Source organism: Euprymna scolopes, chromosome 8 (genome assembly GCF_053919585.1).
Source record: "Euprymna scolopes isolate OS-2025 chromosome 8, ASM5391958v1, whole genome shotgun sequence".
NCBI lineage: Eukaryota > Metazoa > Mollusca > Cephalopoda > Sepiida > Sepiolidae > Euprymna > Euprymna scolopes.
In genome coordinates this window covers 20,775,560-20,787,913 of record NC_136489.1, presented here as the reverse complement: position 1 = coordinate 20,787,913, position 12,354 = coordinate 20,775,560, and the positions used below count along the sequence as shown (strand labels likewise).

Here is a 12,354-nt window from a genome sequence, read left to right as displayed (position 1 = left end):
GGAATAAGGACTTTGTAATATTTTTTGGAGTATTCAGTCGAACAATAAATATTAGTTTGAAGTTTATCATTGCGCATTTCAGGTAAACACTACCTCCCTTTGATTACATTAATATATATATATATATATATATATATATATATGCATAAATACATACGAAATGCTTTTATAAGTTTCCAGAATTTTTTCGTATAGACACTTTTACTTATAGCACTTACATTAAACTTTAGCCCCCTTTGAAAGAAATCTCCCCTGGCTTCTATGGACTTGTACCATTTCCACGATTTCTGGAATGTCTCATGGAAGTCCTCTGGTGTGAGCATGTCAATGACCCACGTCATATCCTCTTTCATGTTCTTAATTAGCTCATAATGACACACTCTAAGATTTTCCTTGAGCTTAGGGAATAACCAAAAGTCACAGGGAGCAATATATGGACTATAGAGAGAGTGAGGAACTATCTAAATGTCCATCTTAGTCAAATAGTCTGTGACAACGATGGAGATGTGAACTTGTGCATTTGCGCAAATCTTCCGCATCCTTAGTCCCTCGCAAATCATTTTGCATACAGTTTCCACACAAATATAAAACTGTGCACTCAATGTCTCTACAGACACACGACAGTCGTTAACGATAAAATTCTTTATTTGACTAATTAACTCTGGTGTTCTGACTTCCTTACTACTCCCAAACCTCTCATCATCTCTCACAGACTCCTTGCATTCCTTTAATATCTTATCCCACTCAAAAAATGCCGTCCGGTTTATGCAAGATGTTCCAAAAGCAGTCTGAAGCATTCCATATTTTCTATCACATTTTTTCCAAGTTTAAAAAAGAATTTTATCGCATATCGCTATTCGAAATTGCCCTCAGATCCAGATTGTATTCTTGAAATTCATCAGCTGTGACAATCAGGCTTTAGTAGAGTGTATTCTAATTCCTGCTGTAGCTTTTCCTTTTAATCTGAAATCATAGAAATTGGCCAGTCATCTTAGAAGATATATAGCAATAACAGGCTGAGTTGTCAAGAGTCTACGACAATTTTAAATGCCTGCACAAAAAAGTCTGGACGCTTATTGAAGGCACCTCGTACATACGCCCATATGTAAATATACAGACACATACTTTTATCTTTCTTAAAATATGTGAACACACGTGTCCGTGGATAACTATTTCATCTATGAAATAAAGAAGCAAAAATGTATATCTGTTTACGTGAGTGCCAATAAATAACTAAAAATGTATATTTGTCTCCGTGTGTGTGAATGTGTAACTTTGAATGTCAGTTTTATCAAAAGTTATAGAAAAAATCCATAGCCTGCAAAGAATAAATCCTAAAAGCAATAAATTCACCCTTTCTGTTTCCGGTAGCAATATACTGCGTGAATATTTACAATATAAAACCATGCGCCTACATTCAATATATACATAATATTGAAAGCGACATCCTGTTCTAGTTCAAAGGTCTATTTCGTGAGATCAGCGGTAAGGGTTTGGTTGTTCCAATATATTTTGTTTTACCGAATGTCGTGTGGATATTCGGCTTTTCCGAGGTGCGTATACTTATTTCTGAATTGAAAGCCTGACCGTAGTCAAACTTCACCTTAAACATATACACGAATAGGCATATATAAATCAATAGCGTATTTTCATCTTTCACATATGAAGGCAAAACTAAATAAAAACAAACAATTATAAAGATACGCCAATTTAGCACATAGAATAACAAAATGATCAGTTATGTTCAAAATAGTCTGCTCTTTTTGATTTCCGGTTGTTGCTTCGTAGACTGGACACAAGTGCGCGTAAGATATGGTCACTTCTGATTATGATCATCTTCCTCATGTTTAGAATTGCTGTCTTGTCAGCTTAATAGTGCCTAATTATCCAACCAAATGGGCAGCAGAAACCGGAAGTCAAAGAGCCCGCAATCTTTACTATAAACGATGCCTCTAATAATATAGTGCTTTATCATAGAATTTGAATACAAATAAATCGAATGTCTTGTTGCAAAGTTTAATTAATGGATTTTTCAGTTCGAGGAACCAATTTATTGCTAATCGACCGAGGCGCCCCTACCAGGTAATACCAATGAGTTGATCAGAAATGATTGCAATACTTATGCAGTTTACGACCTAAACTTCGACAATTGCGCATCGGCAACTTCGAATCGGTAACTTTTAACAGGTAACGGAAACAGCTGAAAGACGCCGAAGCGATTAGCCAATTAGATGTCAAAAGTCGACCGGTTTCAACGGAATCTGAAATTCAACAGCTCAAATGAAATTTGTGAATCAAAAATGATTTTTAACATAGTATTTTAAGAATGGCTTTCTAACTAGTGTTAGACAGGTGACGAGCTATACCAGAATTATCAGATGTAGGTGCACACACACAATACCAGAGATCGGGCGATTGCTGAGCGATAACGTCAACCTAGATTACGATCGAAGAATAGGAGCCATGGAAAATGATCTAAAAGCGAAAAAAAATGGACGTCCTACATTTTAACCTGGACTGGAACACCGTCAGTCACCAATACAATAGAACAATCGAATTCCGATTTATAAGAATGTCAATATAAGAGCAACAGAGTGTGTGTGTGTGTGTGAGAGAGAGAGAGAGTGAGAGAGAGAGTGAGAGAGGGGGAGTCGAAACGACCAAGCAGTGAAGACATATCAGCACCGTCCAACGTGCAGGACACACTTCCCTGACGACAGCTCCTCACTTCACTGATGTCTGTCATTTTTGTAAATAAAGTTAACTTGTTTACGTTATTCCTCGTCTACTGTCATATGGAACTAACAGCGAATATATAATTTCGCACAAGTTTAACAAAAGTGCGACCAAAAATTATATAGACTTTACAAAAAACATTAGATAGCTGCTATCAGACTACGTAAAAATATGAAGCCATTTTTAATATGTGAGAGGGGGAACACTGCGTTTTGAATTAATCGTCTGACAATCTTTGTGTCTGCATTTTCCAACTGCTTACTTAACCGGCCGGAAGATGCCGACCCGAAGCTGTCAGAGATTTCTACACAAACGGGGTAAATGCATATTTTGTAAGCCAGAGTTCGCTTATCTTGGTGTTTTGACTTCTAACAAACACACCTAAGTTTGTGTCTAACCTTCTGGCAATGATATAAGTAATATAAACATAATAATGTAATCAAAAATAATAAATGTCCGACACTTAGTAATGATAACATTATACACAGTGATCACCACTTATCAAGGCCCGGAAGCCACTCAGGGATAAGGGTTATTGCAAGTACATTACGTTAGTGAGGAGATTTACATTAATCATTAAAACAAATTATTATCTTATAAAAATGATATACCATTTAAGATCTTTTTTACTTATAAGTCATTATTTATCAAGGCTCGAAGACCAATCGAGGATAAGGGTGAAGGAATCTAAGGTGGTAATATAGTAATCATTAATGGTGTAAATTGGATAGAATTTGGTTATTTATGGGGATGGCTCAACAAGAACTTGTTTACTTGAATTTGAAGGCTACCGTGTTGTATTCAACCAGGAAGCCGACCAGTGGAACAGTGTTCCACAGGCGGACAGTTCTGAGAAATAAGCTTTGTTCATGGAATTTGCGTTTAGATTTAGGCACATATAGAGAGTGGGGGATTGTTAATGGTGGTTGTAGCTCGTCGAGTATTTTTGTTACAGTTTGGCAAGGGGGGCCATAGATTGGAGCTCAGACGAACACTTACACAAACTATTCGTTCACTTCTAAACAGTTACATCACACGAAAATTATTTTTACTTTTTACTTTACACCAGCGGGATGCGCCTGACCTTGTCAAGTCATAAAACACGCTTAAATATATTTTAATTAATCCATATTTTCGTATTTATTATTACAAACTTAATTCTCTATTTAACATTATATATATATATATATATATATATATATATATATATATATACATATATATAAATAGTACTGATTTTAAAAATTAAAAAAATGCTTTAATGTCATTAGCAAGAATCGAAACAAAAATATATGTAGCGCCCAACCCCGTTTCCTACCGTTTAAGCTATCCACAAATAAATAAAATGTTTTAAAATCAAACTACTTCAAGCTATGAATGAATTTGCGCATGCGCAAAAGTAATAATAATATTTCGCAAGTTTAAATGGACATTTTGCAATTCAACGTGCCGACATATATCTGTATGTGTTAATCCTCCATCCAAACAAAGTGTTTATTCGTTATAAACAATTCTTTGTGTATGATTAATATTTCCTTATATATATATATATATATATATTGGAATTCAGAATAAAAGATCATGAACTTCCAAAAGTAAAGAAAGCCTTTTTTTTTTTCACAGTGATCACCACTTATCAAGGCCCGGAAGCCACTCAGGGATAAGGGTTATTGCAAGTACATTAAGTTATTGAGGAGATTTGTTGAAGTGTTTACTAAAGGGGGCGATTCATTAGGAATTTGTTAACATTGGACTTGAAGACATCCAAGTTGTAGTCCGGAGGGAAGCAGGCAGACGGAACAGAGTTCCACAGGCGTGCAGTTCTAAGAAAGAAGCTTTGTTCATGGAATCCACGTTTCGATTTAGGCACAGATAAAGAGTGGGGGTAATTCTTCACAGTGGATTCAGCTAGACGGGTGTTTTTCGTGAAAGATTGGTGAGGGGGGACCAGAGATTGGAGTTCAGACGAGCATCTGCCATGGAAATAACGATAAAACAAGGACAGGCTCGCAACGTCTCTTCTGTGGGAGAGAGGTTGCAGGGTAGAGAAAAGGGCATCCCCCACTAAGCCACGAAGTCTATTTTGTACTCTGTCTTCCATTGTTTTAACCCCAAAAGTTTAAAGCTTCGCTAACATTAAAACGAGCGACTTTTTGTGCTCTAGACGTTTTTTTTCACCACTATTTTTGAGTGCGCTTTTGCCAGGAAGTCTCACACCGTCAATATCTGCAGTTGAGAGATGAAACTTTCTGGTCATTCATGCATAAGTTCAATTATCATCAAAATGTAGTTTGCAATCCCCTCTGATTCAATCGGACGAAATAAAAATAGGAGGCATTAGCATTGGGAAGACACTCGTATCTAACTCATCGCGTAATAAGTACTGACAGACCACGACTCATATAAAGCCACTCGTTTCTTATCGTTTCCCGTAGTATACGCTTAAACAGAACGCCTGGCGCTTTCAAGATTATAGACAGTTTAATTAGAATATGATGTTGATATGAAAGCGTTCACAGTAAACAGAATGTTAACGTAGTGTTCACCGAGTTGGCAGAATTTACTGATAATTTTAGCTTTCTGTCATTTTTCTCAGAACCAATACTTTCGTCAATATCTTTGGAAACATTTCTCGCTTACAAGACAAACAACATTTAAATCATAGACATGTTCTCTCTCTCTCTTTCTCTCTCTCTCTCTCTCTCTCTCTCTCTGTATATATGTATTTATAATATTTTATGTTAAATATTTATTTTCACATAAAGACACTAGTGTTACATGCTTACGCAACCTTCAGTGTAGGAAATTATATCATCAGTTTGTATTAAATAGATTAGCCGCCTGCAAATTATTGTATATTTATGAAATAGATTTGGAAATTTCAACTGTTTCATAATATCTAATAATTATTCTGCAGCACATTAGTGTGCCGTGGCAACCAGATCTAGTTCATTCGATAAGAGTCTGAAGAAAAAAGACCAATTTTCATTTTTCTTAAATAATCGATTTATTTCCGTCATATAATTATCACTTTGAGAACCTGTTACTAATTATAGATTCCTTTTATTTTGTACACAATTTCTATTGCGATTACCGTGATGCAATGACTTAGAATAATAAAACACATCTGTTGCAAGAAGTCGTAGGCACTAGCAATATGTTCTCTGCTTTCTGCTTTTCTTTAATCTATCAATCTCAAACTCTGAGAAAGATACTCCTGTTGATAAGGTTCAGTTGTAAGCAACTCTTATCTAACTATTACTCTCGCCCTTTCTTTTAGTTTGATCTAACCACTTTTAAATATGTATTATAGTCTCTGTGATCATTTAATTCTTTTTTCACTTTTTCATCTAATTTACGTTGTTACACGTATGTAAATTATTCTGAAAAATAATAAGTCTCCAATTTTGCATATATATATATATAACTTATTAAGTTGAGTTATGTAAGAAAAATGTCAATACAGATATGTCATAGTTCATAGATGTTCGAATTAAATCAAAATAAAATAGATAGGAGTAACGGCTTTTTTTTTACACAGTGATCACACACTTATCAAGGCCCGGAAACCACTTAGGGATAAGGGTTATTGCAAGTATATTACGTTAGTGTAGAGATTTGATGAAGTGTTTACTTAAGGGGGCGGTTCATTAGGAATTTGTTAACGTTGGACTTGAAGACATCCAAGTTGTAGTCCGGTGGGAAGCAGGAAGACCGAACAGAGTTCCACAGGCGTGCAGTTCTAAGAAAGAAGCTCTGTTCATGGAATCCGCGTTTTGATTTAGGCACAGATAAAGAGTGGGGGAAACTTTTGACAGTGGATTCAGCTAGACGGGTGTTTTTCGTGAAAGATTGGCGAGGGGGGACCAGAGATTGGAGTTCAGACGAGCACCTGCCATGGAAATAACGATAAAACAAGGATAGTCTATCAACGTCTCTTCTTTGGGAGAGAGGTTGCAGGGTAGAGAAAAGGGCATCCCCGACTAAGCCACGAAGTTATTTTGTACTCTGTCAAGGCAGGATAGGCTGTTTTTAGCAGCTCCTGCCCAGATATGGCAACAGTATTCCATCCTTAAAGGTCATGTGTATAACTAGGTTATATATATGTGTGCAGTCAGCACCAACCCTATTCAGGGTTAAATGGCTTCCTCCGAAGGAGGAAGTTTCATGGGAGTTTGAAATTCACAAGCGGTCCCTAGTCGCATGTATGTCTCCGTTAGGGGAGATGCCGACATTAGGTTTTTGCAACTTTTTGCAGGGAGGTGTCGACGTCCTCCTACATACAGCACCTGGACTTCACAAATTGGTCACCCATTTTAGTAATGACCAGGCTCAACGTTGCTTAACTTCGATGATCTGACGGGAACCGGTGTGTCAACGTGATTATGCCTTATGCATATATATATATATATACACGTACATATATATATATGTATACATATATATATATATGTGTGTGTGTGTGTGTGTGTCTCTGTTTGTGTGTGCGTTGTGTTTACAGACGTTGTAATACATAATAGCATTTTCAGTTTGATAAGTCCTTTTGTTATATTTTTCAAAATTTTTTAAATGCCTTTTCGTATCAGTATAAAAATATAATAATAACTGATGGCTATCGGTCAAATCAGTTTCAGGTAAACAAAACCAATTTAAAAAAAAGCTGGAGAAAACACGCACATAAAGTCACAGTAGACGTACTATAGTAGTTGCATTTCTACATTTACTCGATTCATTAGGCTATTAAGTTTTAAGTGAAACCATCTTTTTTTTTTCAAATAAACTCTTTAACGGTATTTCAACTCCAGATAGCTTTAATTGGTAGGATAAACCGAATATCTTTTAAAAATATAAAACACACATCAGATACACATGAAATTATGATATGGTTTTAAAAGCTACACTTTAGTTTATGTTGGCCATCTTCAGTGAAAATACACTAATTTCAGACAATCTTGTTCGCACGATAGGAGTCTATTATATAGTATATTATTATCAGACAGATTAATTGAAACTTAGATAGTTTATTTGCGTTGGCTTTCAATATAATTCAATAGACTGTGTCGGATTTTATTGGTCAATTACTTACCAGAACAGCAACGCTGTCTAGCAATTTGTTTCTTTGCTGCTAACTTCAAACAACTGATTTGGCTCGATATCAAAGTATACGAGGATCACTGCAACAGTAATGCATCCTATTTGTTAACTATAAAAAGTTGAAGAGTTACAAAGACGAAAGTGGTACTATTAAAACGAGCGTACTTTGGTGTTGCACACTTAATGATTAATGGGGATTAGTGTAGATTGGTTGGAATGAGTCAGCACAATGCCACATATACTCTAGAGGGTTTGTTGAAGATTACTGGGTTAATATGAATAGAAATTTGTATGGATGAAGATGCAACGAAATAAGTACCTTTGTATCCGTTCAGTGCATAGTTATCGATCAATACGGATAGTAAAGAATATATATATATATATATATATATATATATATATGTGTGTGTGTGTGTGTGTGTGTGTGTGTGTTTGTGGAGAATGCATAAAATTTTGCAAATTAGAAGTTATAATTTCATATTTTAATTTTATACGAGAACTCCAAATCGAACATTCTTTTTGATATAGATATAATTATCTCCATATTTTTAAGTTGACAAGAAAGTTCTTGTGCAATTTTTAATTTCAGTTTTAAAAGATGTATCTTCAAACGAGTTCTCGTTATAATACTTTCACTTTATATATAATTTTAGAAAGCGTTTTTTGATCTATCTAATCGTTTAAATTACAATCGTTTTAACACAATTATGTCTTCTTTTTTTCTACACATGGTGATGCTTTTCGCGTATATTTCGCATTTTCATTTGATTAGGTTATACTATGAATATTAGTATTGCGATGTATATATGTTTTTAAGTTACCAAAAATTGGTAATTTTGTAAACATGAATTTCTGAACTATATATATATATATATATATATATATATATATATATATATATATATTACCTACTCCTCTCTATATATATATATTGCTCTCTTTTGACATTTTAACCGACGTTCTGACACTCACTGGATTCGTAAGACGCTTCTCTGTAAGACTATGTGCTTTTTGAAACTTATAAGTTGATTTTAGTTGAGATTTGGATAGTTTTGTTTTGTAGGCGTATATAGGCGTGTACGGGCCATCCCTATATAGAGAGTGCTACCGCCTCTCTGATATATATATTACTTACTCCTTTCTCTCTCTATATATAAATTATCTAATTTATATATATATATATATGTGTGTATATATATATGTATAGTCACTATATAAAAATAATTTTATAAAATCAACACTAGATTCTCTCTCTACCGTGCAATATAAACTACAATATATTGTGGACTAAGTCACTTCGAGAAGGCATGTGAAATTTACTCTCGGAGCACCCCTGTGAGTCTCTAACTAGAACAGACAGTTAATCGATTTGATCGAGAAATGAGCGATTTCGATCAAAATAAAATATAGGAGAGTGAAATATTTGTCATTCTTCTTTTAATTACGGGCAGAGTCGGGGTTCTCTGCTAGTATATACATATATATGAAGTCACTGAGCATAGAAACGACTAGTGGGTATCGTAATTTTCTTTGTGCAGTTATACCACTATTATGTAATCAAGTATACACTAAGAAAAGTGAACAAGATCATAATTCAACTTTACATAGTTTTAATATATCTCTCTACTATTATATAAAAGTCACTTTGCGTATGTGTATATGTGTGTGAGTTTCTTCCTTATAGGTTCTGAAATGACTAAGCCTATCTTTTACAGATTGCAACAAAGGTAATTTATATGTCTGGCAGTGTTCTTAGATATTTATTTGCATAGACATTCATCCGATAAGTATCGAAAATCGCAAAATCCGATTTTAAAAAATTGTCTTTCTTCTCTGAAAGAAAAAAATAATGACGGGGGAATATTTTACGATACACCGGTGTCACATTGGCCGGTTTAACGTTAAATATTCCCTTGTAAAAATTCTTCTTTTTTACCTTTAAGAGAAGAAATACTACTTTTAAGATCGTTAAACCAAAATATCAGCTGACGTTATATTGTAAACAAACATAGAAGGAATTTGATGAACGACATTATCATTATTATTTTTTAATTTTGTTTTTGTGAATTAGTTAACCGGGTAAATTATTTCTCGTAATATATTCAATAGAGGATTGAGTCTATAATATGACATACACATTCTGTATTAATTAAAATACCATGTTTAAGCGTATTGTTCGCCGGGCGACCAGCTAGTAATATTTTTATAAACGTAAATTTCTCACGAAGAAAGCAATAACAAATATATAAACACGCACATTATATTTACGCATTCTACTCTTCTTCCTTTATATATATCGATTTTTGTATTCATTTGGTAGCCAAGTAGCGGTCCCGACAATCGCCATCAGTCAAAATAACGCAATTTCATCAGATTATTTTGACAAACGACCGCCTTATAAAGAATGATAACCTTGTGTCATCTCTTTCTTTTTTATGTCTGTAAATTTCATCAGTGAATACACATCTTTTAGACAAGAATGGATATTCGCAAGATACATCCGTTCGATATATAATTTCGAACGATGAAAACATAATAACATAGGCATATCAACCATCCGGCCCGTGGGTCGCATGCAGCCCATTCCAAGCTTATTTTCGCCCCACACAGGCAGCAACATTGAAATCTTATTCATGACTTGCACACACAGCAAGTTTGAAAACGTAGGGGACAGGGTGGGCGTTATGAAAATATCAAAATACTGTTACGCATTATGAACCCACTGTCAATAACGATGAGGTGTATTAGGGTTAGAGTTTGATAAGGTCACAGGGTGTCTTCAATAAGTGTTAAAGTATTTTTCGTATGGCACTTTTATTGATAGTACACATATGGAACTCTATAGTCCCTTCGAAGTAATCTCCTTCAGCTGCAATGCACTTGTACCGTTCTAATAATTTCTGAAATGCCCCAGGGAAGTTCACTTGTGTAAGCGTGTCGTCACAGCCTCTTACATCTCCTAAATTGTCTCATAAAGACAGCTACTAAGGTTTAGTCCTGACCTCTATATAGTCCAAACGGCCGAAAGTCACAGAGAGCAAGTTCTGAAGTATTTCGAAGGTACAGAAACTGTTTTAATGCGCATCTTGCTCAAATAGTCTGTGACTAGAATGGAGTTATGGACTGATGCATTCTCATTATCAGTTTCTTGCGAATAATTGGTGTGTACAGTTCCTACACTGCCATCAAACTGTGCACTTATAGTCTCTATAGACAGTCGTTATCTATCAAATTCTTCATTTGACTAATCAACTCTGGTGTTCTTACTTCCTTACGCCTCCAATCCATCTCACCATTCCTCAAAAACTCCCTGCCTTCCTTAAATCTCTTATGCCACTCAAAAGCTGACATTCGATTAATGCAAGATTGTTTAAAAGTAGTGTGAACCATTCCATACGTTTCTGTGACATTTTTGCATTTTGTTCTTCTAAAGTGTCCTCACATCTCGAGTATATTTTTGAAATTCACTAGCTGAGGCAATCATGCTGTAGTAGGACGTATTCCAATATCTGATGTAGCTGTTCTTTTGAATTGGTTAGTCGTCTCATAAGATGTATAGCAATCCCGCACTGAATTTTCAAGAGTCTACAGCAGTTTTAAATACATGTACAACAACTCTGGAAACTTATTGAAGGCATCTCGTACATTGACTGCATGTCATAGTGACCCGAATCTGCAAAACATAATCTTTCCCAGAGATGGTTAATATGTAAGGTTCAAGTACAATCAGAATTTAGATAAGTTAGACCAAACAGAGGTATGAGTTGAGATCACGTTTTTAGAGCTGCTAGAAAACAGATAAATCTGTCTGTGGAAACAATTACAAGCAACATTATTTATCAACGCTTTACGAAGTGCGAAATTAGTATCTTTGTTCGACTGTCATTATTTCAGTTTACTAAGTAATCAGCTCAAGAATATATGAATATCTTTCTCTTTTGTGAGTCATTCTCCCCAAAATAAAACATTCAAGAAACTCTCAGCGAACGTCTCCTTATGTATTTTCTGCATAAAAGACGTTATATTAGTCTAATTAATTAGATGGGTCGATTAAGGGCCTCTCAGGAAACCGTGAAACCAAGAGAAATAGCGATCTCGGTTAAGACTGGAAGAAAAGAAAGACAGCGAATTCAGGTATACATAACATTTAGAGTGTCCTGGGATTTGTTCGATTATCGATTTTTATACTTATCGGAGTAATTCCGATACAAAACCTATACGAGAACGCTCCCAGCCACAGAAAATGTCATTTGTCTGACATTTCAAAATAAAAAAAAATGGTTCAGTCGTTTCGGAGTTTATAGGGAACGAACTCACACGGATGTCTTACACATACAGACACACACACACACACATATATATATATATACTCGTATTCTTGTCTATTCGTTTGTAACTTTGTTCACGATTTGATTAATATATGCATTACTTCCCAAGTTAATTTATTTATACATATAGTATGATTCTTGCAAAATATATTCTCAAGATGTAACCTCATTTGCACATTACATTAAGAAAAATCGA

The 12,354-nt window shown here is 34.8% G+C and overlaps 1 protein-coding gene and 1 pseudogene across 7 annotated transcripts in view; both read right to left on the bottom strand.

Annotated features, from left to right (window-relative positions):
- Positions 1-12,354, bottom strand: part of LOC145283502 (dopamine receptor 2-like) — a 1,112,732-nt gene that overhangs the window by 687,374 nt on the left and 413,004 nt on the right. The window lies entirely within an intron of this gene.
- LOC145284104 (5S ribosomal RNA) lies at positions 7,014-7,132 on the bottom strand (annotated as a pseudogene).